This window comes from Salmo salar, chromosome ssa14 (genome assembly GCF_905237065.1).
Source record: "Salmo salar chromosome ssa14, Ssal_v3.1, whole genome shotgun sequence".
NCBI classification, from domain to species: domain Eukaryota; kingdom Metazoa; phylum Chordata; class Actinopteri; order Salmoniformes; family Salmonidae; genus Salmo; species Salmo salar.
The window spans coordinates 32,808,219-32,835,254 of record NC_059455.1 but is presented as its reverse complement, the minus strand read 5'-3'; the positions used below and the strand labels follow the sequence as shown (position 1 = coordinate 32,835,254).

At 41.2% G+C, this 27,036-nt stretch overlaps 1 long non-coding RNA gene across 2 annotated transcripts; it reads left to right on the top strand.

Moving 5' to 3' along the window:
- The first annotated feature begins 1,638 nt into the window (after nt 1–1,638).
- Nucleotides 1,639–21,679, top strand: LOC106569357 (uncharacterized). Of its 2 annotated transcripts, XR_001320484.2 has the most exons (4): nt 1,639–1,822; nt 10,819–10,919; nt 20,338–20,414; nt 21,291–21,679. It is a non-coding gene; the product is annotated as an uncharacterized lncRNA (long non-coding RNA). The 2 variants fall into 2 exon arrangements; XR_006758796.1 differs by lacking the exons at nt 1,639–1,822; nt 10,819–10,919 and adding an exon at nt 11,739–11,963.
- Nucleotides 21,680–27,036: the final 5,357 nt, after the last annotated feature.

Sequence of the window (27,036 nt, the reverse complement as noted above, 5' to 3'; positions counted from 1 at the left end):
ACTTTTCGTTGCTTTGCAAAGGGCAAACCTAGGTAGTATTTTAGAAGCGTTGTCTATAGAAAGGTGTAAGCAACTGCATACCTGTAAAATAGATATCAGAACTATGCCTATTGGTTTAATGCGCCATGGATTGATTGGAAGCTCCTCGTGCGTAAAAGGGATAGCACGAACATCTATGTTCTAGGCCTAGGGGCTAGGCTATTTAAATACTTTAAAAAAGACAGAATATATAAAAATGGATAGTGGAACATCGAGTAAACAGTCGCTACTGTCTCGGCTGGACATTGGGAGGCCAAGGCAGGCAGACAGTTGTCAGGGAGGTGCGAGAATACATAATCCTGGTTTTACTGTCTGTTCCAATCCGACTTGACGAATGAGGTGTTTTCGCTGTGATGCCATGACATGAAGTGTGTCTCTCCGACAGTTACCTGTGACGAATCACCACGGGGAAAGTGGCAGGACGCCGCTCAGTCTCAGCCTCTCTATCTTCACACTGTCCAGACAGGGCCTGACCGGGAAGACCGTTTACAATCAACAATAAATAGTCTATATAGCTAACTTGGAAATTTAAAACGAATAGTTTATTGTCACTTTACTTGTTAATCTGCCATTCATTAGCCTACACATTCATTAGCCTACACACTTTAATGGCGTCGTCATTAGGACTAGATACATTCGGATTACCTCGCCAAGTTTATAATATTTAATAATAATAATAACTTTTGAAAATAATGTCCATTATTATTAGTAGTGGTAGTACTAGCTATGATAATAAAATGTCATTTAACATTTTTTTGATTTCTTTATTGATTTTCAAGATGGCCGTATCTTCAGTCGTATCTCAATCATGTTTGTCTGTTTCATTGCATAATCACCCTCTCTTCTTTAGGTGGCATTTATGTACTGACTTGATAATGATTATCTCCTACTACTCGCGTTCTGTTATACTGAAAGACGAGTTTCCTATTATAAAGCAACTATGTTCGCCTATTTGAAGACTCATGAAATTATTCCGATAAAAATGAACATGCATTTCATTACACAAATATATAACAAAAGCCATATTCCTTAACGTTAATATGGAAAGGTTTAGATGCATAATTGTGCGAACTATTTCTGGCAACTATCCACAAACCTACTGCACATCTCAGGCCAAAGAGCCTACGCTTCTTTCTTTCTTACTGTGCGTCATGGTGCATAGGCCCAGTAGTGTTGTAGTATAATGTTTTGCTCAATTGCCCAGCTTCCCCAGAGAAATGCAATTCGATATGCAGCTTTAGCTCTATATTTATTATTATTTAGTGGGTATATAATAGGCCTATTAATGTAATGGAAAAGTTATACTTTAATCGATGACACAATAAAAATATCAGCTAAGTTCTTAAAGCCCCCTTGCAGTCTTTGTAATTTTATTTTTAAATCATCACTGTATGTCTAAATCACTGTGTGTGTTTATTTAATGAAAATAACTCCAAAATATATATTTTTTTATCATTTATTTCCCTGAGCCTCCTTTGGCCCTTGGAATGCTCAGTCTGATCATGTGGGAGTTAGGAAACAAATGTGAAGATATTTACATACACATCCTTGATTGGCTGATAGGATGGTTTAGAGCCCATCCCTTTACCCAGATGAACAGTCGTTGGTCTATTATGATCAGATCACATGGTGATACCATGATTTGGGTCAAAAGTTCCATCCCACCTGAACAGGCTGAAATTCCAGGCATTTTTTTCAAACAGCTGTTACAAAAAAATGGCATTATCATAATTTTCACAATTTCAGAGTGCCTCACAGTGTGGAAATATCATCAAAACAACAGGTAAATCACTTTTAGTTGGTTTCATACACAACGTCTTTCAAAGCTAGGCCTACTAATAATTTATGGTATTATTGAATGGCGTACATTAAGTCGGTGGTGTAATAATGTCAACAAAGGTGCGAGTTTATGATGAATGAGGAACAATCAGCGATTTGTAAAACATGTCTACCTTGTTACTTGCCTAGTTAAATAAAGCTTAAATAAATAAAATAAATAAAAACAGCATTTAGACATTTAGTCTAGCCTATTCAATTATTTACCTCTGTCTCAATTGCTTCTCAATAGACTGATTAGATCAAGTGGAGTTGTTTTTTCTGTGTTAGCAAATTGAACGAAAATGTTGCAGTTAGTTATTGATGTTTTGTAGAATTGTATTTTAATTGCTAGTAGCAATCTTGTTGAATCCCAAGTCATTGCCAAGACTGTTGTGGTATGACTTTTTAGGTATCATATAATGTTAATATTCAATTTCATAATCCAGACATATACATTATAATTATAATAACATTTATTATTATTATTATTATTATTATTACTATGCTATTACAACAATGATTATGACAACAATAAGATACACGTATCTAGAGGGAATGTAACAAATGTAATACAGCATTTTATCATTACCTTTTGAGTGTCCATTTAATCTCACAAAAGGGTGATAAAAATACAAGATAACGATAACCAACGGAAGCAATGGGATTTCTCGTTGTAAGTTCCTCTTTCTCGAAATTACTGGACAATTTCTCTCTCGTATTTTGGGAGGTTTGAGGATGCTGCTGGCAGTGAGCTCAATCAATCAATCAAAAGAATGACACACTCACAGTCTAATGTAAAGAAAATGGCTTATGGCATTAATCGAGATAATCCACAGACGGTAATTGAATATGAATAGAAAATAAAATGCTATTTAATTGTTATTATTTTCTTGAAGAAAACCCCATGGTTTGATTAAATCCAAATGACATAATTAATGCCACGCTTATTATGGTTAACTGTTTGCAATTATACTAACTAGCCTATTGAATATTGCAAAAACGAAGAGTGAAAATGAATTCGATCAACATACCACGTGATCAGCAGGTTCTCCCCTCCTCTTGACTGTGGGGTGCAGATATACACATAGTTCTAATAAGCTGTTTTTGGATATATATTTTTTTATTGAACCTTTTATTCAACTAGGCAAGTCAGTTAAGAACACATTCTTATTTACAATGACTGCCTACCCCTGCCAAACCCGGACTACGCTGGGCACCACCCTATGGGACTCCCAATCACTGCCGGTCGTGATACAGCCTGGATTTGAACCAGGGTGTCTGTAGTGACTCCTTTAGCACTGAGATGCAGCGCCTTAGACCGCTGCACAACTCGTGAGCTATTCAAGCTATTGTCAGTGTTTCTAGTCAAGTTATGCTGCCATCTTTACATTTCTCTCATGTGTCATGATGTTAAGACTCAAGACAAATAAATACTTGTCTTCCACATATTTCTAAGTGTATTCACGTTATATTTTAGCCCTGGAGTGTACTATAAAATGATACATACAATCTGATTTCATTTGGCATGTTTAATATGGCTGATAATGGATTGTTATTGAACTGACCAATGACCTTGATGACATAATATGCAGTGTGATAACGCCATTGACAATTTATTGGCTAAAACTGATATCTAACCTTCCATGTCACATACATTATTCAGATTCCCAGTTACTACAGTGTATAGGTCTGACTATGTAAATAGTTTGGGCATTGGGAGGAAGAGCTGGGATTTGTTCTGGGAGCCAAATAAAACTCTGTGTCCCATTATGGAGGCTGTGAAAGTCATTTCCTGTATTTGATTAATCTCTTCACTGCCTCTGCAGGGTTTGGGGATTTAAAAAAATGAAATGACCTATTTACACATGCTTTATGGAAGGCAGGCACAGCACAATTAAGTTTTATGCCTGTGACTGACTGACTGACTGTCTGTCTGTCTGTCTGTCTGTCTGTCTGTCTGTCTGTCTGTCTGTCTGTCTGTCTGTCTGTCTGTCTGTCTGTCTGTCTGTCTGTCTGTCTGTCTGTCTGTCTGTCTGTCTGTCTGTCTGTCTGTCTGTCTGTCTGTCTGTCTGTCTGTGTACCTTCACATGGCTGCATGGCCAGTGTAGTTGTCACTATATGGAGTGTAGTTGTCACTATATGGAGTGTAGTTGTCACTATATGGCCAAGCTGCTAAGTCAAAATTGACTATATTGTGACAATGAATTGAAACGAAAAGTAGCTTTTAGGGTTTAATTTAAAGTTAGGACAATGCATACATTTAGCAGTGTGGTTGTAGTGTGGTTAAGGTTAGGGATAGTTTTATAATAAATATTTTAAGAGAGAAATTGTAGAACTTCCGGCTTTGCAGCTTGGCTAGTTAGTGACAACTCCCATGGGGGCTGCCCCAGTGGCTGCTGGGATGTGGTGGGTGAGCATCAGGTTGAGGGCTGGGAGGCTGTTTGGAGTGGTAGATGATTAAGCGAGGCAGGACGTGTGTAAAAGCAACCTTTGTCATTTCCACAGTGTGAACTGTCCTTGCTGCTTTCCAGGGCTCGCCCATGAAACGAAACGCCCTTACCTGTCCGATTGTGAATGTGTCTGTGTGTGTGTGTGTGTGTGTGTGTGTGTGTGTGTGTGTGTGTGTGTGTGTGTGTGTGTGTGTGTGTGTGTGTGTGTGTGTGTGTGTGTGTGTGTAAGAGGCCAGGAGATTGGTGGCAAGCTAGCTGCGCTGGCTAACAACTTCCCCGGAATTATTGCACTGCCACAGCCAGTCAGCTACACCCTAGCTGGGTCATGTGATGAACCACTGTCTATACAGCGTTTCCCAAACTCGGTCCTTGGGACCCCAAGGGGTGCAAATAATCAAAGCTAGATGATGAGTTGATCATTTGAATCAGCTGTGTTGTGCTAGGGCAAAAACCAAAACGTGCACCAACTTGGGGTCCACAGAACCAAATTTGAGAAACACATGTCTATGACCAACTACACTCCTCTCCATCTAATTGTACTGAAAAAGAAGGGAGTGTTAGCTGAGCTTAGTGCTGTATTTATGACCCTAGGGGATTGGTGTCACATAGCAAAGTCGTAAAAAACAGGAACATAAAATAAGCAAGTTAAACAGTATGGCCCAATAGGGGAAAAGGAGAACTATTGAAATTCAGACAAACCAGTCTTGCATCAGACAGTGAGGGAAACAGCCAGTCTGTAGTAGTGTCTCCATACGTATCAGTCTATCGTAGTGATGACGTCACAGGTTGGTGACATGGGTGTGTTTGACCCAGTTGCCTCTCATGTCTTGACCTTGGCTCTGTTTATTAATTGGGTTGTATATAATCATAATGATGACATACAGGGTAGATAGGAGTTACAGAGGAGCCAGCAACTATATGAGATACAATGTAGATATGAGGTTCAGTATCTTTTTATGCAACCTCTTACAGATGTAGGATCTTAATTTGATCACCCTGTTGCAGGAGAACTTTCCTGCAATGCAGGACATTTTAAACGTGTAGTGTATGAGGTTTTAAAAGGCTTCTGAAGTTGGTAATTTCCACTTTAAAATTTCAGGCTTAAAGAATGTATCAACCCCTACAAAAATGTCCATTAATTATAATCCACATTATAATTCAAATTTCCTGTTGTTGCAGGCACATTTTTCTGCTGTAGAAAAATGGCTCAAATTAAGATCCTGCATCTGTATGCTTATAATAATGTGTAACTCCCAAATGTATATCTGATTATGTAATGTAGGTTAAAAAAAAAATATGTAAAAAATGTTAACTCAATGGAGAAAGTGATGTTGAATTTTAGTTTGCTTACTTAATTATGATTTTGTCAATTTTACACCTGCCAAAAAGAGGTCACAAAATTGGGCTTAACTGGGGCCAAACTATTCTCCATGACTTCTTTCTAGACCAGCATTTCTTGGGTCACCTCAGTGTTGATCTTAACAATTTTTTTTGCATTTCCTCTCATGTCCTAATAAAGCAAACAAGGGCTTGATCGTTCCGGTGTAGTTGGAGGAGGGACAGTAGCTTCGCAAACCGCCTGGTCTCGCGGTTTGTAATCAGGCTGGTAATTACGAGGCTAGAGGGACAGGGTATGACACACATAAATAAATCTAGTCTGACAGACAATTAGATATGTCTATGTGAATCACTGGTCTTGTCACTGACAAAACTTGATATGGTGACAGAGGTTACTTAGGGCTAAATCTAATCATATAACATGCATTGGTGTAGATTTATAATGGTAGATAGTCATTTCAAGTTGCATGCACATATTTGTTGCAAAGTGAATTTCTCTGGGTGTGTGGTCTGAATGGTGGCATACCAGCTCCAGATATGGTGTTTCTTCTAGTGCTACCTTTCTCTCTCTCTTGGTTCCTGCCCCTCTAACCTTGTCAGTGTGGGGGGCTAGCTCCAGTGGTGGAGGTCCGTGGTCATCCAGTCCCTCACAATCCCAAGCCAGAGGGCTCCTCCTGGGATACTCCTCCAAGGATGGGCCCCAGATGAGCCCTCCATCCATCCATCATCCATGTGACTCAAGTGTGTAAAAAGCCATTACACAACCTAACCAAATAAGCCTGAGGTGTATAATTCAACACTCACACAAATTGAAGGCAATAAGAAAGCACTGTCATTTTGAAGGTTTACAATTTTGAGGGCGGGGGTTACAACGGCAGACTGGCTGATCCAGTCTACAATTTATTTTAGTTACCTCTTCTACAAAGATGATAGGGCAGCACTTTATTTTACAGAATAAATACTAAGTACCATAGTAGCTAAGCACCAATGAACTAAGAAATCACATTTTAAAATGATCATTTCCTGTAATAACCCATGAATTACTAATCTTTTTTCAGCTGGACACGGCCTTTAAACGAACACTTTGTATTGGGTCTGTGAAATCACAGCTAACAGAGGAGGTTTGGTTTTCCAAGCCCTAGCAACACTGTGTTATTATTTCCACGTTAACATCCCCGTCATCACCATCCTGTTAGCGCGCCAGCCAGAGCCAGTCCCTCTCTGTGTTTTGTCTTAGCAGAAGGTCAGGTTTCCAGAGCACACTGTGACTTTCCCTGAATCAGCTGTTTTGAGGTTCAGCACGCCAGAGAAAAAGAGCAGCCTTGACAGAGGTGACGTCATTAGATAGTGATGGTCTGGGTGGTAGTTGGGGGAGGGGGGTCGAGAGTGGATAGGCCGAGAGACAGAGGCAGACAGACACAGGTGCAGAGGAGAAGAGCAGCTGCAGATTCAGACCTTGTCATACACAGGCCTCTCGGCTGGTATCAAGGCCTGGGCATTGAATTGTATTATACCTAGTGGATCTACTGCTCATTTGGGAGATACTGTATGAGAGGGGAGTGAGATTAATTAACTATCCACTTGTCCATTGTTAATTGTTGTAGTTGTAGTGCAGAAAGTGTACATACCTGTTTTGTACCTAAATTAGGTGGATTATGGAGATTTGTGTTGCAATTGAAATAGCTGGGAAAAATGTCAGAATCTCAAAGCCTGAAAGAGTAAAAGTATCTAGTACCATAGCTGACATTAGCACCAAATTGGTCTTTGGTGTTGTGAGTAAAGGCAATACTTTTTGGCGAAATTTTACAAACACTGATGACCAATCCAATTGTAACAAATTGCAAAACTCAAAGGTCTTGCCCTCTTTCACTATTCTGTTGAAATGCACAACTCTAGCCAAGAACCTTGACCTTCTCCACAGACATTCACAGAATCACTTTCTTTGTTTCCCCTAGAAAATGTATTCAAATGTGTGTGAGGCTGTTTGAGTGTATAGAACAAACAAGGGCCCGGCAGAACTGATAACATGTGGCTACTGAAAACACAGCAGAGTTCAACCAGACAAACATGGCCGCTATCATGTGGCAACGTTTCCCCTCGTCATTCCATGACCGTATGACCTCGTCTCAGACACCTCAAACGGCTACACTATGCAAGCACATACAGACACCCAGAGACACACACGTCTACCCTTCCACACACATGAAAATATAAAACATTCATTCTGTCACGTCCTGGCCAGTATAAGGGTTAATTGTCATTTTAGTTTGGTCAGGACGTGGCAGAGGGTATTTGTTTTATGTGGTTCAGGGTGGTGTGTTAGTTAGGAGGGCATTTGATTTATTATTTCCGGGTCTTTGAGTTATGGTCTATGTTGATGTATTTCTATGTGTAGTCTGGTTGATCTGTTTCTATGTTGAGTTGATTGGGGTGGACTTCCAATTGAAGGCAGCTGTGTGGTGTTGCCTTTGATTGGAAGTCCTATATTAGTTGGGTGTGTTTGTCTGTGTATTTGTGGGAGATTGTTTCGTGTTTAGCGTGTGTAAGCCTAACAGGACTGTCAGTGTATCGTGAGTTCGTTTTTGTTATTTTGTATATTCATTTTGAGTTTATTAAATGTTCAAAATGAACTATATCAACTCTGCTGCATATTGGTCATCTTTTTCCGACGATGATTTCGCAAAATATCGTCCTCCGACGAAGAAATCCCTGACACATTCCAACTATCCACATGACTGCAGGGGTTTCTTCCTCCTTACCTCTTTACTTTACCCCCAGTTGCCCAGACAACAAAACATTGAGGTGCTAATTCAGTCCAGTTTATGGCGTGATAGAGTCTTTGTTTGACTGAAAAGAGTCAACATATGCATTCTACATGCTCCAATTATAATTTTTATCAGATCTCCATCAAACAGACCAATCATCCACTTTCCTTTGTGCCTACGTCTCCATCCTCAGTGTGCTGTACCAGGCAGAGCCATAGCGCCCACAGCTCCCTCTGTTTGTCCGGAACTGTTTGCTCATGGTGGGAGCATTATACCTGCAGCATGGTTATGGTCCCTACCTACACTACAGGAGAAAAGACATGCAATGACTCCAGGTCTGACTGAAAAACAATATATCACCTCCCTTCCACTTCACCGTAACTGATTGGTTTTTAAATTCCCAGTCCTTCCCTTTAAAGCTGTTCTTTTCTGATTTCACAAGGTTGGGACTGGGTCCTCAGTATAACATGTCTCATAGTATATAGCCATAACATAAATACCATGCAAAGTCAACACTTTAAAAGTTGACTTGAAGCACTGGCCCAACGCTCTTTACCGCTAGGCTACCTGCCTGCAAATGTGTAAGGAAAACATGGTACTGTATGTGTAAAGACAGACTTATTTGAAAAATATATATATTATAAAAAAATGATCCTCATGGCCCATATTTAATACATTTTCATTTATTTCCTGGATTGAACAGAATAGCAACTGAATTACCATTTTGGAACCTTGGTTCTATTTGACATTTTGGTCAAAGATGAGTTATTCACGTAGAGTTGCTCTTTAGGTGGTCCTTTACATGTGAGATACAGTATGTCAGATAAAAAAATTATACAAATTATGATCAAATATATGAACAACCTGAAAGTTAAATCTGCGCAAACACCTTTTAACTTTGTGCTATTAGGTTCTATCTGCAATCCAATCACACAATACTGGGATGTCAATAAAAGATACATGTATGTAAGGTTATATACTTATTGAGCCAGGAAAGAGGAAGACATCACAAACCCGTTCTGAGATCTGGATCATGGACAATACTAATTATCTGAAAACTATCCATTTTGCTTTGTAGTCCTAAGTCCTTGATTATTCATATCATAGATCATCTTTTTCAATTCATTCAATGTTTTTTCACCACTTTTTCAGAAGAATGTAAGCTCTTAATGGTAAAAATAAATAAATAAAAGGTGCCGTAGAGCATGTTTAAGGCCCTTGGGAGAGGCATTGCTGTTTTTCTCTTCTTCTATATCAATTAAAAAAACGCCATGGAAGGGGTATTTCACCCAAATTACAAATGTACCACATTTTATTGATATCTAGCAAGTAGTTTACTGACTTTGGGTGTCAGAATAATATATCAGTTTACTCATCCACGGCTAAGCTTTAGCAATGTTGCTAGTTATCCATAGGTTATAGTGTATTTTTCATTTTAGGGAACTATCACTTTAAGAAAGAAGAATTCACTTCAAAATAGTTCTGAGATCTGGGATGTGAAAACATTGATGCTCAATATCTCAGAACTATGCTTGGCGCAGATAGAACCTTATAGTTCCAACGTCTCTAAAACCATATATGTTTGAGTACTTACATTAATATTCTCTCATCCACTGATCCACTACCCAGGACTCTTGTTTGACACCCCACCTCTCCTTACACCCCCCTCCCCTACCACTTACCACCCCCTCCCACCCTCTACAAAGACAAACCTTGGGCATTGTGTGTGATTTGTTTTGATAGACCCAGGTATACAGCCTAGAGGTGCTGGCTCACGTAGATAAATGTTTAGAGAACAAGAGAGAACACACAGCTCAGACTCACAGAGCATCTAGATGCTCCAGGCGCTGTGGACGAGGAGTGTGTGCGTGTCTACTAAGCTCCAACAACACAGCATGGAACTAGATTACCATGCCCTGATAATGATGGGAACCGATGGGATAGGAGGAAAATGACAGCATTTATCTGAAATGCTGCTCTTTGACATCATGATGTGTCCTAGACTGTCCATAACAAGTTGGATAATGACATATCCGTCGCAACATGTTGGATCAAATGTTATCAACGTTGAGATAATAATAAGGTGGGACAAAGTCACACTTCATTTCAAAGTTAGTATCAAATAATGACTGGCAAAACATGTTACAAAGACCAGGAATAAAAAATAAATTAGAGGCACTAATCTTGAGATCGGCTTGAAGTGTTAAAACTATGTTTTCTATAAGTGATAGATATTTTACAAAGGAGCGGTTTATGGCAAACACATCCCTGTTAACCAATTCACTGGTTGAAATGTCTAAGAACGTCAACAAGCAGAAACGTTTCTATATTTACGGCACCTGTGTGAGGCTGATAACTCCCAGGGTTCCTATAGGCTAATAAATCATTGACCTCACCTCTCTCCACAGCCAACTGTTGGGAGATGTTGACTAGAACAACAACACATTCTCTCCTCTGGCCCACTTCAAAGCTGCCTCACCTAGGAACAATGGGTAAAGATGTAGTGACGGTAGGTAGTTCTGAGAAAGTGCCTGTTTGTCCCACTACAGCGTACCAATGTACCAACACTGGTATTCAAGAGAAACATGCCTTCCAAGAATAAAGAGATGGTTTCCGTATAGGTTACCAGCAAACATATGGCTTATGACTTGAAGCAAACTAACCAAATATACAAAAAAGCTCCTCATATTGTGTGACTAGATGTTGTAGCAAGTCCATTACAACCCAATGAGAGAGGCAGGTTCATTTAGCTCACAAAAGAAAGTGTGCATTATTTGATAGAGTCCAACTGTATGACACATACACAGTTCAGATGTTGGATCTTAATTTGACTAGTATTGCTGCAACAACTGGATTTGAATGTTTAGTCTATAATGTTGCTTGAGCAGTAATTAGGCTATTAGCTGGCCAAAATTTGGCAACGTGAAAAGCGCAATACTGTTAATATACCTGTGTGTTAGTGCAGGTTTTCAGTTAATTTATGTAAATCACGAATCTTCATTTCCTGCAGTGCAGGAAAGTGTCAGCAACAAAATACTGATCAAATTAAGATTCTACTGTATCTGTGTGACACATGAACATAGGCCTTCCAGTCGATTACTTCAACCTTTCATCATCTGACACTGACATGTCTCGCCATACATGTGCTACAGTGTCGTGTATCATATATCAAAGGTTCCCCAGAGAACAGACTTTTGCCCCGGGGGAAAGCACTAGAGGCACTAAATGTCAACCAGGGCTTCCTACACTTTGCACAAGTCATTTTTACGCTTTAGCGTTTTATGGTGCACAGGATAAGAGTCACTTTGAAGGTTGCTCATAGGTTCCAGTCAGTGAAGGACTGGAAAGAGGACAGGTTAGAGGGGAGAAGGATGGTATATGGAAGTGAGGAAGAGAGAGAACGAGAGAAAGACAGAGAGAGAGACAGAGAGAATAAAAGAGGCCGGGCCTAAATGGGAGGTTACGCATGTACACTTCTGCTCCCTGTAGGGAGATGTTCCTACTGGATAACACGACTTGTGTGTGGACGACCCACCGATGCCATGCCGCACAGGTGAGCAAGAGTCCCAAGAACAAGAGGCGTCAATCAGTAACGTGGTTATAGGGCTGTGTTAATATTTAACACGGCCACTAGACATGTGTCCCTGGTCCAAGCACCTGCAGACTCTTTTTACAGGCATAATCCAGGGCAAAAACAAATACTCCATGCTTATTGGACACATTAACAATGCATGTATCACCTTGTTTAATTTTTTTTTACCACACACCACAGGCCTCTCAACAGGTGGTTATATTACAAAAGACAAAATACATCCTTGAGAAATACAATTTTAGGAGTCTTACTAGTGACTTATTATACTGTGGTATTCATACAGCTCCAATAGTGACTTATTATACTGTGGTATTCACACAGTTCCAATAGTGATTTATTATACTGTGATATTCACAGCTCCCATAGTGACTTATCATACAGTGGTATTTACACAGCTCCAATAGTGACTTATCATACTGTGGTATTCACACAGCTCCAATAGTGACTTAGCATGTTGTGGTATTGACACAGCTCCAATAGTGACTTATTATGTTGTGGTATTCACACAGCTCCAATAGTGACTTATTATACTGCGGTATTCACACAGCTCCAATAGTGACTGACTATACTGTGGTATTCACACAGTTCCAATAGTGACTTACTGTATTGTGGTATTCACACAGCTTCAATAGTGACTTATTATATAGTGGTTTTCATACAGCTCCAATAGTGACTTATTATATTGTGGTATTCACACATATAGTGCTGTCTGTGGCATCCAGGCAGGCCTATTAGCCTTCCAGGGTCAGAGGAACAGGGGTATGGGCGATCTATCCCCCACTGGCTCCGCTCCCCCAGACAGCCTTGTGGCTCCACACAGAAAGAGGCTCAATCCTTGACAGACACCTTTGCTAGATGCTGATCAGCATAGAACTGGAGCTGCTCCCCCTCATCTTACTACACCGTCACATACACATACAGAAACAAACACACTTGCACATTCGCATGCACATACGCTCTCACACACAAACACACACCTCCCTCCCAGCTTGTTTTTTTATTGATACGTCTGTCAGAATCCAAACTCAGGTCAGGATAACCTCATGGTGAACCATAGACTCCATGTCCGGTTGTGACCTCCCTCACCCCGCCTCAAACCCCCGACAAGCTTGGCCATCTCCACCCCCCTCCCTCCAATACTGTTTGCACATTAAGTCCACCTCACAAATGTTTCTTTATATATTTCATCCAAGCTTTCGGAAGCCAGAAAGAATGGATTCAGATTTCAAAGTCCTAAAGCCTTAATATGAACATAATCGCAACATAAAAAAGAGTGTTAAAGCAATATAAAATAAATGTTAAAGCAATGTTGAAGTATCGGTAATGTTTCCATGCAGCCAGCCAGGCAGATGGAGGTGTGCACAGTGCAAACAGACCCTTGTACCCAGGAGGGTAAAGAAAAAGCACTCGGCACAGCGAAAATCTGGGTTAATGTTGGTTTCTCGTGCTAAATTGTTTTTTGATAAGGGAATATCTAGAGATAAGTGTTGTCACTATCCTATCTGCAAAGCGGAAGCTATCTCGATAAATACTCTGTAATCTGTAATCCAATACTGGCTGTATTAGGAGTGCTGGACTTGTTGGGACACATGTAGTAGATTTTGGTCAAATAAAATAAAAGGTATTATTTCCGACACTTTAAGAGCTCATAGTATGACGCTTTCACAACCTTTCACTATATCAGCAGTGACTATCATCTGTACTTTATAGTCAGTGTTGGGTTTGTTGACTTGCTCATTGCTTGAGGTTGTGGCATTGAGCCATTGGGCTGAAATTGAAACAAAACCCCAAATTGTGTCTTTAAGTGTAGCTCGAAACAGTTCACACAAAGTAGCGTGGTGGGAAGATGCACAGGACCTAAGGTGAGGCTGTACAGTCGTGGCCAAAAGTTTTGAGAATGAAACAAATATTAATTTTCACAGTCTGCTGTCTCAGTTTGTATGATGGCAATTTGCATATACTCCAGAATATTATGAAGAGTGATCAGATGAATTACAATTAATTGCAAAGTCCCTCTTTGGCATGCAAATGAACTGAATCCCCCCAAAACATTTCCACTGCATTTCAGCCCTGCCACAAAAGGACCAGCTGACATCATGTCAGTGATTCTCTCGTTATTACAGGTGTGAGTGTTGACGAGGACAAGGCTGGAGATCACTCTGTCATGCTGATTGAGTTCAAATAACAGACTGGAAGCTTCAAAAGGAGGGTGGTACTTGGAATCATTGTTCTTCCTCTGTCAACCATGGTTACCTGCAAGGAAACGCATGCCGTCATCATTGCTTTGCACAAAAAGGGCTTCACAGGCAAGGATATTGCTGCCAGTAAGATTGCACCTAAATCAAACATTTATCAGATCATCAAGAACTTCAAGGAGAGCCGTTCAATTGTTGGGAAGAAGGCTTCAGGGCACCCAAGAAAGTCCAGCAAGCGCCAGGACTGTTTCTTAAAGTTGATTCAGCTGCGGGATCGGGGCACCACCAGTACAGAGCTTGCTCAGGAATTGCAGCAGGCAGGTGTGAGTGCATCTGCACGCACAGTGAGGCGAAGACTTTTGGAGGATGGCCTGGTGTCAAGAAAGGCAGCAAAGAAGCCACTTCTCCCCAGGAAAAACATCAGGGACAGACTGATATTCTGCAAAAGGTACAGGGATTGGACTGCTGAGGACTGGGGTAAAGTCATTTTCTCTGATGAATCCCCTTTCCGATTTTTTGGGGCATCCGGAAAAAAGCTTGTCCGGAGAAGACAAGGTGAGCGCTACCATCAGTCCTGTGTCATGCCAACAGTAAAGCATCCTGAGACCATTCATGTGTGGGGTTGCTTCTCAGCCAAGGGAGTGGGCTCACTCACAATTTTGCCTAAGAACACAGCCATGAATAAAGAATGGTACCAACACATCCTCCGAGAGCAACTTCTCCCAACCATCCAGGAACAGTTTGATGACGAACAATGCCTTTTCCAGCATGATGGAGCACCTTGCCATAAGGCAAAAGTGATAACTAAGTGGACCGAGGAACAAAACATCAATATTTTGGGTCCATGGCCAGGAAACTCCCCAGACCTTAATCCCATTGAGAACTTGTGGTCAATCCTCAAGAGGCGGGTGGACAAACAAAAACCCACCAATTCTGACAAACTCCAAGCATTGATTATGCAAGAATAGGCTGCCATCAGTCAGGATGTGGCCCAGAAGTTAATTGACAGCATGCCAGGGCGGATTGCAGAGGTCTTGAAAAAGAAGGGTCAACACTGCAAATATTGACTCTTTGCATCAACTTCATGTAATTGTCATTAAAAGCCTTTGACACTTATGAAATGCTTGTAATTATACTTCAGTATTCCATAGTAACATCTGACAAAAATATCTAAAGACACTGAAGCAGCAAACTTTGTGAAAATTAATATTTGTCATTCTCAAAACTTTTGGCCATGACTGTATAGTGACTAACAGCATCATTGAGACCATCTCAAGGATAGATATGTAGGACAAGGCCTTGTTGTACCAGACAGTGAGAGATAGAGAGAGGGCGCGAGAGCGACAGAAACGGCGAGAGCGACAGGACCACCTGGTATAGAGCTGCTGGCCCAGTCTACAGAATGTACCACATCATTTAGACCCAAACAGACAGTCTACAGAATGTACCACATCATTTAGACCCAAACAGACAGTCTATGGAATGGGGACAGGGCTCTTCACAAGCCCTCTGTGTCAGCCATAGCAATGGAATACAGCTCCCACAAAATAACACTCGAGCTTACATTCAAATAATCACTGGCAACTCACCGCTGCAGAAGTGGGAAAACCTATTTCAGAGCCTGGGTGACCGTGGACCATGGATCCAATGACTGCATGGATCCCACTAAACCAGCATTTAGACTAGAATGCTCTCTACAGTGCTGCCACAATGAGATGGATATAATACATGTACATACAAGCAGATCTACTTACCTGGTTGTATATGCATAACATGCCCTTAGTTAAAGTGCTTTCAGAAAGTATTCACACCCCTTTACTTTTTCCACATTTTGTTGCGTTACAACCTGAATTTAAAATGGATGAAATTTCAATTTTGTGTGATCTACACACATTACCCATAATGTCAAAGTGGAATTATGTTTTTTCACATTTATACAAATGAATAAAAAACCAAAAAGCTGAAATGTCTTCATTCAATAAGTATTCAACCCTGTTGTTATGGCAAGGCTAAATAACGTCAGGAGTACAAATTTGCTTAACAAGTCAAATAATAGGTTGCATGCTCCCGAGTGGCGCAGCAGTCTAAGGCACTGCATCTCAGGGCTAGAGGCGTCACTACAGACCCTGGTTCGATCCCGGGCTGTATCACAACCGGCCGTGATCGGGTGTCCCATAGGGCAGCGCACAATTGGCCCAGCCTTGTCCGGGTTAGGGCAGGGTTTGGCCAGGGTAGGCCATCATTGTAAAATAAGAATTTGTTCTTAACTGATTTGCCTAGTTAAATATAACTATTAATTACACTTTGGATGGTGTATCAATACACCCACTCAAATCAAAGATACAGGCATCCTTCCTAACTCAGTTGATGGAGAGGAAGGAAAACCATAAGTGATTTCACCATTAGGTCAATGGTGATTTTAAACCAGTTACAGTATTAAATGGCTGTGATAGGAGAAAACTGAGGATGGATCAACAACATTGTAGTTACTCCACAATACTAACCTAATTGACAGAGTGAAAAGAAGGAAGCCTGTACAGAAATTCAACACATCACTGAGTACCACTCTTCAAATTTTCAAGCATGGTGGTGGCTGCGTCATGTTATGGGTATTGTTATCATCGGCAAGGACTTGGGAGTTTTTGTAGGATAAAAAGAAAAGGAATAGAGCAGTGCACAGTCCTAAAGGAAAACCTGGTTCAGTCTGCTTTCCAACAGACACTGGGAGACAAATCCACCTTTCAGCAGGACAATAACCTAAAACACAAGGTCAAATATACACTGGCGTTACTAACCAAGATGACATTGAATGTTCCTGAGTGGCCTAGTTACAGTTTTGACTTAAATCAGCATGAAAATATATGGCAAGACATGAAAATGGTTCTCTAGAAAAGATCAACAACCAACTTCATAGAGGTTGAAGAATTGTTTAAAGAATAATGGGCAAATATTGTACTATCCAGGTTTGTAAAGCTCTTAGAGAATTACCTAGAAAGACTCACGGTTGTAATCACTGCCAAAGGTGATCCTAACATGTATTGACTCTGGGTAGAATACTTATCTAATCAAGATACAGTGCATTCGGAAAGTATTCCCAACCCTAAACTTTTTCCACATTCTGTTACGTTACAGCCTTATCTTAAAATGTATTTAAAAAAAAAAACTTCATCAATCTACACACAATACCCCGTAATGACAACGCAAAAACAGGATTTTAGAAATGTTGGCAAATTTATTACAAATAAAAAACTGAAATATCACATTTACATAAGTATTCAGACCCTTTACCCAGTACTTTCTTGATGCACCGATTACAGCCTCGAGTCTTCTTGGGTATGACGCTACAAGCTTGGCACACCGATATTTGGGGAGTTTCTCCCATTCTTCTCTGCAGATCCAATCAAGTCAGGTTGGATGGGGAGTGTCACTGCACAGCTATTTTCAGGTCTTTCCAGAGATGTTCAATCAGGTTCAAGTCCGGGCTCTGGTTGGGACACTCAAGGACATTCAGAAACTTGTCCCAAAACCTCTCCTTAGTTGTCTTGGCTGTGTGTTAATGGTTGTTGTCTTGTTGGAAGGTGAACCTTCACCCCAGTCTGAGGTCCTGAGTGCTCTGGAGCAGGTTTCCATCAAGGATCTCTCTGCACTTTCCTCTGTTCATCTTTCCCTCAACCCTGACGAGTCTCCCAGTCCCTGCCAGTGAAAAACATCCCCACAGCATGATGCTGCCACCACCATGCTTTACCGTAGGGATGGTGCCAGGTTTCTTCCAGACATGACGTTTGGCATTCAGGCCAAAGAGTTCAATTCTTGCATTCATCAGACCAGAGAATCTTGTTCCTCGTGGTCTGAGAGTCTGTAGGTGCCTTGGTGGTTCTAAATTTCTTCCATTTAAGAATGATGGAGGCCACTGTGTTCTTGAGGGACCTTCAATGCTGCAGACATTTTTTGGAACCCTTCCCCAGATCTGTGCCTCGACACAATCCTGTCTCGGAGCTCTACGAACAATTCCTTCAACCTCATGGCTTGGTTTTTGGTCTGACGTCCACTGTCAACTGTGGGACCTTATATAGACAGGTGTGTGCCTTTCTAAATCATGTCCAAACAATTGAATTTACCACAGGTGGACTCCAATCATCGCAAGGAAGATCAATGGAAACAGGATGCACCTGAGCTCAATTTTGAGTCTCACAGCAAAGGGTCTGAATATTTATGTAAATAAGGTATTTCTCTTTTTATTTTTAATACATTTGCTAAAATTACGAAAAACCTGCACTGTATATTAGTGTTTTATGTTCCATAACGTTCCCTTTACAAAAATGAATTTTTATTCCACAGAGTATGTTGTGTAGATCGTTGACAAAAAAAAAGACAATTAAATCCATTTTAATCCTACTTTGTAACACAACAAAATGTGGAAAAGGTAAAGGGGTGTGAATACTTTCTGAAGGCACTGTATATAACAATTACAGGAGTATATATATTATTACATAGATTATAGGAATATGAGTATTACCCAAGGCAAATGTTTTGTCTGTGGGTCTGCAGGTTTAGAGTTATGCCAGTGAACAGTGACCTAATGCTAAGCATTACTGTAGACTAAAGAGCAGTGGACTGGTCTCTCCCCTGCCCCCTGGCTGCCCCCTAACCTGTACTATCCAGGGGCTTTGTGTAAAGTAAACTGTCTGTCATAGTGACCTCCAACAGAGAGAGAGCTGTCTGTCTGTGGTCATCATGGGTCTCGTCCCCCCCACCCAAAGAGGGTTCAGTAACGGGAAGGGGCCCCCTCCACCAGTCAGTTCCAGCCAGTCAGCACTAGCCAGAGACCCACACCACCAGTCACCCAGCCCCAGTCATTCAGAACCCTAGTCTGGCCTGCTCTGTGTCCTAGCCAGGACGGCCTGGTCTGAGTCTAGCCTGGCGTCTCGTCGCCTCTCCGTCTCCTCCATGGAGACAGCCTATCAGGGGCTCACGTCATCCGTCTCCTGGACCCGATGGGCAGGGCAACCTGGGCGGATAACAGCCAGGCCCTATCAGTGGGGGATGCCTATTTTAAGTGGATGCTCTCTCTCTCTCTCTCCCTCTCTCTGTTAGAGTTGTTTTAACGCAGCTGAAGCGTTGTTGCCAACCAGTTATCTGTCTGGAAGAGAAAATGATATATCTATTTTTCTTTAGGTTGACAAACATACAGACACACAGTTTACCAGACAGATTCTGACGTATCTCGGGATAACTACAATTTGGGAAGCCAGTTCGGACACAGAGAAAGGGGAGCAAGTAAGGGCAACCTAGCTTGATTGTTTGGGTCCATAATTTCCCCCACAAATAACCCGTGAACTATACAGCACCTTGGGTGAAAAATGACACCAATGGAAATGTGCAAAGCTGACGTGTGCTGCTGTCCTAACCAGGTGGTGTATTCTCAGGGTATTGGGCAAACTGGCCTTCAGTGCTGGAAAATAAAACTGTATACACTTTTCAACATTTCACACAAACAGTGGAGGCCCGTAAGATTTTCTGCCACTGTAGTTTAAATATTAAAACAACTTTCCAAGCACCTGACAAGCTAATTTATATTGATTAATTTAAATTAACACAACAATCCTGTTACCACCAGGTTCTTTCTGATGGGCTCTTTTCCCTGTGCAATGGTATCTGAGCTTAAGACAAAGTGCCTAAACCACTATAGTTTTCCCTTTCAGTTGTCTTATACTTCAGTTTCAGAACTGGGAAAGGAACAATGGAGAGTGTGGAGAAAGCAAATGCAACAAAGACACTCAGTCAGTTGAGTGGGAAACAAAACAACAGTTCCTCTCAGGCAGCTGCAGCAGCAGGCAGGCAGCAGGTGCTCAGAGTTCTCCCCTCCACCACGCTGTAACCTTGAAGGGAATAGACAGGAATGCTGCCTGCCGGCCGCGCTATCTGAGAAGAGAAATACTGACTGCAAAGTTTTTTTTTCCTGTGGGTGTGAGAGAGGGAGAGAGAGAGAGGGAGAGAGAGAGAGACAGGACTAGTCAATATTCCAGAGTCCATCAGAGGAACCAGGTTTTTGTGTGTGTGTCGGTAGGTCTATGTGAAACCACAATGTGACCCCTGAAAAAATAAAGTTAATGTCTAACTTCTTTATCTCTCTTTTACAGCCGAGGGTTGTACCCCGAATCAATACACGATGCACAAATATCTCAGAGTTCAGTGTTCTGAACAGAGAGATAGAGAGGTAGGTGATGACGAGAGCCTGAGATTTCCCCATCCGTAGACCACCTGGGAAAAAAGGATCTTGTAGAACAGACCTATGATACAGTGTGAATGTAGATTAAGGTCAGACCGTTTAACTCAAAGAGTTAAAAGAGAGTAGGAAAGCAGAAATCCCTAAAAGACCAAGCATGCAGTAGAATCATGATTTCACCATGTGCAGTCTGCGTTTGATTGTTAAGGTTTTCGACTGAAAAATAATTCAGTGAAACAGATACAATTCATTGTGAAACGTAATGTTAAAGCAATGAACATTGGATTCAAATATGTTGAAATATTCATAGTCCACAGAGCTTACTCTATAAAATAAAGTAAAACCAAAAAACTTGACATTATGACACCGCAGTGAGGTGACAGCTGTAAATGCAGGAATTGTTTCCAATATATTTTGAGCAAGATTATGTGAAGCCATATACATCATGATCATTTCTACTTTTGGGGGGTAAAATTCACCAAAAGAAAACACATCATAAATTAAAAACATCCTATGTTATAAAGGGAAAAAATACCCAAAATAAACACATCATAAATGCAAAGATGCTCACTCAAAAGTATTGAGTTTTTTTGGGATGTAACACAGTGCAGGTATGGATCTTGCATTCAACTGGTGCAGACCATCGCTACATAGAATGCACCACATTGTATCTAACCTGCTAATGCTTTTCTCTGGGTTAAAAGTGGGGTGTGATAAAACTGCTCTTATTCCAAATGTACCGGTACCACCACTGTGCTAATAACCTGTATGTGTATATTTTATGTGTTGTTTGAGAGGCACACCATGATTGGTTCAAGCCAACTGTTGATTAATCACAACTCCTCCATTGTTCTACATTACTTGCAGAGTGGACCTAATCACCATGATGGAGAAGATAGAGCAGACAGCTTGTGTGACGGCTACTCTCTCTGTCTCAGTGTCACCCGATTACACCACAGCTATTTGTTCTGGCTAGTATTTACATTATCACACAAAAATTGGATTTTGCTGAAATGTTCTGCAATATAATATCATTATTTTTAAAGTTTCCTTTGTTGTTTTCCCTCAGTGGGATGTGTATACTACCAACAATATTCTGCCTGTTCTGTTGCTGCTCTTGCCAGAGAAATGCATTATTGAAAATACCTATTCCCCTACTTCACCCACTTCTTTAACTTTTTTTTATTGAACTACATTCCCTTTCTTAATAAACAATCATTTCTCAAATACTTATTTACATAAAAATGGGTACAAAATATTGGAACACGTGTGCTTTCCATGACAGACTGACTGGGTGAATCCAAGTGAGAGCTTGGAGCAGAGAGTGAATGGGCCAGACAAAATATTGAAATGCTTTTGAACGGGGTATAGTAGAAGGTGCTAGGTGCACCGGTTTGAGTGTGCCAAGAAACTGCAACGTTGCTGACTTTTTCACACTCAACAGTTTCCTGTGTTTATCAAGAATGGTCCACCACCCAAAAGACATCCAGACAACTTGACACAACTGTGGGAAGCATTGGAATCATCATGGGCCAGCATCCCTGAGGAAAGCTTTCAACGAATTGAGGCTGTTCTGAGGGCAAAAGGGTGTGCAACTCAATATTAGCAAGGTGTTCCTAATGTTCTGTACACACAGTGTATAAATATGGTTATAACATGGTGGTACAGCATTTATAGCCTCTCCGTGTTCTCAGAAGTCTCTCTTCAATCTCGCTCTGCATCAAAAACACTTGAGGCTCTTTAGTTTACTGCCCAGCCAAAGGTTGCACTTCCAGAGCTTTATAGAATTATTAAGTAAGCAATTATGATAACCCACTGTTTCAAAGATAATACAATGATAAGGTTCTGCCAAAGTCCCACTGTAGAGTAGTTTGCTCTATAACACTGTTTTCCCTCTACAGAGGCCATACTGTCCTCTCCTCTTTCAGGCCGAGTGTTTGTTTTGATTTCTGTTGAGTATGAAATGTCCCCGATAGAGGCACGGTAAAAACCTCTGCCATCCACACTTTGTAATGACCCCGCTTAGCTAGTGCTAGTGGCATTTTATCAGAGCTCATAAACCTTGAATGACTATATATTGATAAAGACTGTTTAAAGTGTCATCTGAACGATAACATTTGCACTGTAAATGTGACCCTACAGGCTCCTGCCTTGGGCTCTCAGTACTCCAATCAGGCTGTGGTGGTGATAAGCATGGTGCGTGTAGTGGGCCACAGCCATACACATCAATAAGGTCAAAAGTTACACAACCTTTTGTGGGGATTTATATATACAGCTGAGGAGGCTGCATGGGAGCTTGTGATGCAATGTGGATTCTCTATGTCAATTCATCGCAAAATGTATATCATTTATTTGTCTCACAACATGAGTTCTGCAAAAAAGATATAAATAATGAGGTGAGAAATATTATATGTACAAATCATTAAAAATGATTATAAAGCTACAACAAGTTGAAGAGAAAAGAGAGAAAGGTAACCCTTTATTTTAAGGCCTGGTATTTACAAGGCAGTTACTTAGAAATGACTTGTTAAAACAGTAGCTACCTAATAAGTGCATAGCAATTACACTTTGGTTTCTTTGAGATTCATTGACACAAGCGTCACTATGTACCATTTCGTACCAGGTATTTACCAATTATGTTGACATCTTCGATGAAAGATGGGGAATAATGAACATTTAATGAGGGTTACTGGGATTTCATTATTAAATGTAGAAAACTATAGAAAGATTCTGATAGGCCAATTTTCACACACCCCCTATGACAACAATACAGGCTGCCAGCCATCGATAACGAAGCATGAATAAATATATCATGCAACGATATCAGTCCCCCAAAAAGATAAGTATTAATAATACTGTAGTATGATATAAACTGTACAGACACTGTGCAGTATTGCATGAATAGATATGTGACTCAGTGTGTGCCAGGTAGCCCTGCGGTTAGTGTTAGGCTAGTAACTGAAAGGTTGCTGGTTTGAATCCCTGAGCTGACTAGGTGAAAAATCTGTCTGTGCCCTTGAGCAAGGCACTTAATTGCTCCTGTAAATCTCTCTGGAGAAGAGTTTCTGCTAAATTATGTAAATGTATAGTAACTTGAGTAGCTTTTTAAATTGTGGTGCAATGGAGACACATGCCAATAAGCTCTCACAGTCTCACTGCAGAATTAGACGTTCATTCACGTTCTGCAAACGCCAAGTTTAGAGGTGTTTTTGTTGCTCTCATTCTGAATTGTTAAGGTAAGGGTTAAGGTTTGGGATAGGGTTAAAAATAAAATAAAACAGTCTCCACAACTGGGAACAAACAAGCAGTTTTCTGATCCAGAGTCATTGGATCATGGGATTACGCCCATCCACCACCCCAGTCAACACAAGCCCTAGCAAAACCCAAACCTACTTGATGGTAATAGTGCTCACTGTTGCCCCTAGTGGCCGGTTTTGAAGGCATTTCCCAATGTCCTCAGGACGTGGATAGACGTCCAATTTCGACGTCAATATTGAACGATCTCCTTGCACATACAACCACAGGTGTAAGCTAATAAAATGTTACTTTAGCGTTCAAACAACAAATTGGGTACACGAGTCACCACATCATTGAGTTGTTCAGTCCATTGTTCCCCCTCCATGTTACATGTGTAATATGTTTCCCACATGAGAGGGCCGGGACTCTTTGCCCCGATCAATAAAGCAATCAGTGTGTCAGTTAGGGGCTGTATGTATAGAGGTGGGGTCGGTGAGGAAGAGAATATAGCTCCTTTATGACTTTACTGTGGAGGTGGGGTGGCCAAACTCCATGAACACACACAGCCCCCCCCCAACCCAGTATAAGGCACTCTCTGATCCAAGATGTGCCTGTCCAGACAGAGTGCACTTTGCCCAGGCCAGCCATAAACCCCACCATAAATACAGCTCTGCTTCTGAACTGGATGACGTGAGAGGACCTTCAGACCGAGAGTGATCAATACCTCCAACACAGCACTCAGACTCAAGACAGGCACATACACTGACAAATGCTGAACACACACATACACAGTTAGGAAAAAACATTACTCATACCTGGAATTGGGATGACATGGGTCGACATCCCAAATAAAGAGGAAGGAATAAATGATTTCCAACATGGCAGGTTTGAATCGAAACTAACACATAAATAGCACTTATTCTGAACATATCTAGGGGAAATACTCTTTTCAGATGGTTGCAATTGATTTCCCTTCATAATGTTCTGGCAGGACAATATGCATGTAGCAGCTCAGAAAGCTATGTCCAAGAGGCCAATACGCTTACTGGGCATTGGATATACTGCCACATTGTGGTTGGTTCAAAAATATGCACGTCAACTACAGCGAAGATACAAAACATTAAGAACACCTGCTCTTTTGATGACATAGACTGACCAGGTGAATCCAGGTTAAATCTATTTTCCTTTATTGATGTCACTTGTTAAATCCATTTCAACCAGTATAGATGAATGGGAGTGAACAGGTTAAAGAAGGATTTTTAAGCCTCGAGACAATTGAGACATGGATTGTGTATGTGTGCCATTCAGAGGGTGAATGGGCAAGACAAAAGATATAAGTGCCTTTGAACGGGGTATGGTAGTAGGTACCAGGCGCACCGGTTTGTGTCAAGAACTGCAACGCTGCTGGGCTCAACAGTTTCTCGTGTGTTTCAAGAATGGTCCACCACCCAAGGGACATCCAGCCAACTTGGCAACTGTGGGAAGCATTGGAGTGAACTTGTGCCGGCCTCCCTGTGGAACGCTTTTGACACCTTGTAGAGTCCATGGCCGCACAAATTGAGGCTGTTCTGAGGGCAATAGGTGGGTTGCAACTCAATATTAGGAAGGTGTTCCTAATGTTTTGTACACTGTGTATATTGTTCTTCTCACCCTTCTTTAGTTTAGAAAAATAGAATCCAACATTTTAAAGTGTTGGGATAATGATAACTTCAGATTTATTTTCTACACAAAACCCAAAACGCATTCTATTTAGGATATGATTTAAGCCTGGTAAGCCTTCATCGTGCTGCTTACACTAACTCAAAAGGGAAATCTACGTTTACAAAAAATAAAGTTCACCCTAACCTCTAAATTTTCGTAAAGGGAAACGGTGAGGCGCTGTAATGTTCTATGAGGTTCTGTACCTTATTGAGGTTCTTCTCCACCAGTGTCAGCCTTCTTCTGCAGCTTCTCGATCAGAGCAGACAGCTCAGTACTCAGACGATAGGAGGGAAGGACACCAGTTAGTTATATATACAGACCGTCTGGGTGCCGGGTAAAACAGACCACCGTGAGGTTAAAGGGATAGTTCGCAGTTGGATGAACTACCTTTTAAACCTAGCTTTGGTGTTTCTATTGTGTTATACAGTAGGTTATGTTCTATGTTATGTGACAAGCCCTAGATGACCAGAGGGGTATACTACCAAACAGGATTAGTGAGTTAGCCAGCTAACTTTGATAAACAACCAGAAATAACTACTGATATTCTGGTTCATAAAAAAAAAAGCTAAACCTAGATATGTGTATTTGGTTGTTGTCAATTAAACCATGCCCATTTCATTCACATCAGAAGAAAGAAGCAACATATATATTTCAGAATATTTAGGCAAGTTGCTTTGTAGTATACCCCCCTGGTCCTTGTCCTGAGCCATGGGTGGCTGATCAGCAGCAGATAGGCCCCCAAACAGGCAGTCTGCTGATCACCTACCATGGCTCAGACCCAGCTAGACCCAGTCTATTCCAACATCCATCACCCTGACTGATTGGCTGCAGCCCTGCTGTCCCGTCAGGGTGTTGGAGACAGCACTATCTCCTCTGGCCTGGGGAGGCTGACAGAACTGCCTAGGGAGGGCTGTTTGCTGACTGGGCCATGAGGGGTTAGGGGCTGTTACTCCCCCACCAGGTGGTCAATTTGTCAGTTAAACCCTGCTGGGTGTGAGTGACAGCAGCCCATCAGTTCAGCCTGGGGAGAAGAATGGAGACGTGCGTCACCCCAGGACACTGACTTTGACCCCTCATGACTGTGCTGTGACCATCCCTAGTGTCTTATGATTTACAGCGCCTTCAGAAAGTATTCACACCCCTTGACTTTTTCCCCATCTTGCTGTTTTTCAGCCAGAGATTTTGTGTCACTGGCCTACAAATAATACCCCATTATGTCAAAGTAGGAATTGTGTTCAATTAATTTAAAATGAAATGCTGAAATGTCTTCTCAATAATTATTCAACCCCTTTGTTATGGCAAGCCTAAATAAGTTAGAGTAAAAATTTGCTAAACAAGTCACATAAGTTGCATGGACTCACACACGCTAGTAGTGTTTAACAAGGTTTTTGAATGACTACCTCATCTCTGTGCCCCACACATACAGATCATTGTAAGGTCCCTCAGTCGAGCAGTTCAATCACAAAGACCAGGGAGGTTTTCATACGTCTCGCAATTAAGGGCACCTATTGGTAAATAAAAAAAGCAGACATTGAATATCCCTTTGAGCATGGTGAAGTTATGAATTACACTTTGGATGGTGTATCAAAACACCCAGTCACTACAAAAATACAAACCACTTAGGGGTTTCACCAGGAGGCCAATGGTGACTTAAAAATAGTTAGTTTAATGGCTG